The sequence below is a fragment of the Cervus canadensis genome, chromosome 17 (assembly GCF_019320065.1).
Source record: "Cervus canadensis isolate Bull #8, Minnesota chromosome 17, ASM1932006v1, whole genome shotgun sequence".
NCBI classification, from domain to species: Eukaryota; Metazoa; Chordata; class Mammalia; order Artiodactyla; family Cervidae; genus Cervus; species Cervus canadensis.
Window position 1 is genome coordinate 51,905,959 of NC_057402.1, and position 956 is coordinate 51,906,914.

The 956-nt window shown below is 40.9% G+C and overlaps 1 non-coding gene across 1 annotated transcript; it reads left to right on the forward strand.

The window, feature by feature from the left end:
- Positions 1–426: 426 nt before the first annotated feature.
- Positions 427–533, forward strand: LOC122419950. The gene has a single exon (XR_006263150.1). It is a non-coding gene; the product is annotated as a U6 spliceosomal RNA (small nuclear RNA).
- Positions 534–956: the final 423 nt, after the last annotated feature.

A 956-nucleotide genomic window follows, 5' to 3' on the forward strand; every position in this document is an offset into this window, starting at 1 on the left:
AGCCTGATGAACTATGGATGGAGGTTCATGACATTGTACAGGAGACATGGATCAAGACCATCCCCATTTAAAAGAAATGCAAAAAGGCAAAATGGTTGTTTGAGGAGGCCTTACAAATAGCTGTGAAAAGGAGAGAAGTGAAAAGCAAAGGAGAAAAGGAAAGATATTCCCATTTGAATACAGAGTACCAAAGAATAGCCAGGAGAGATAAGAAAGCCTTCCTCAGTGATCAATGCAAAGAAATAGAGTAAAACAACAGAACGAGAAAGACTAAAGATCTCTTCAAGAAAATTAGAGATACCAAGGGAACATTTCACGCAAAGATGGGTTCGAAAAAGGACAGAAATGGTATGGACCTAACGGAAGCAGAAGATATTAAGAAGAGGTGGCAAGAATACACAGAAGAACTGTACAAAAAAGATCTTCGTGCTCGCTTCGGCAGCACATATACTAAAATTGGAACGATACAGAGAAGATTAGCATGGCCCCTGCGCAAGGATGACACGCAAATTCGTGAAGCGTTCCATATTTAAAAAAAAAAAAAAGATCTTCATGACCCAGACAATCACAATGGTGTGATCACTCACCGAGAGCCAGACATCCTGGAATATGAAGTCAAGTGGGCCTTGGAAAACATCACTACGAACAAAGCTAGTGGAGGTGATGGAATTCCAGTTGAGCTATTTCAAATCCTGAAAAATGATGCTGTGAAAGTGCTGCACTCAATATGCCAGCAAATTTGGAAAACAGTAGTGGCCATAGGACTGGAAAAGGTCAGTTTTCATTCCAATCCCTAAGAAAGGCAATCCCAAAGAATGCTCAAACTACCGCACAATTGCACTCATCTCACACGCTAGTAAAGTAATGCTCAAAATTCTCCAAGTCAGGCTTCAGCAACACATGAACCGTGAACTTCCAGATGTTCAAGCTGGTTTTAGAAAAGGCAGAAGAACCAG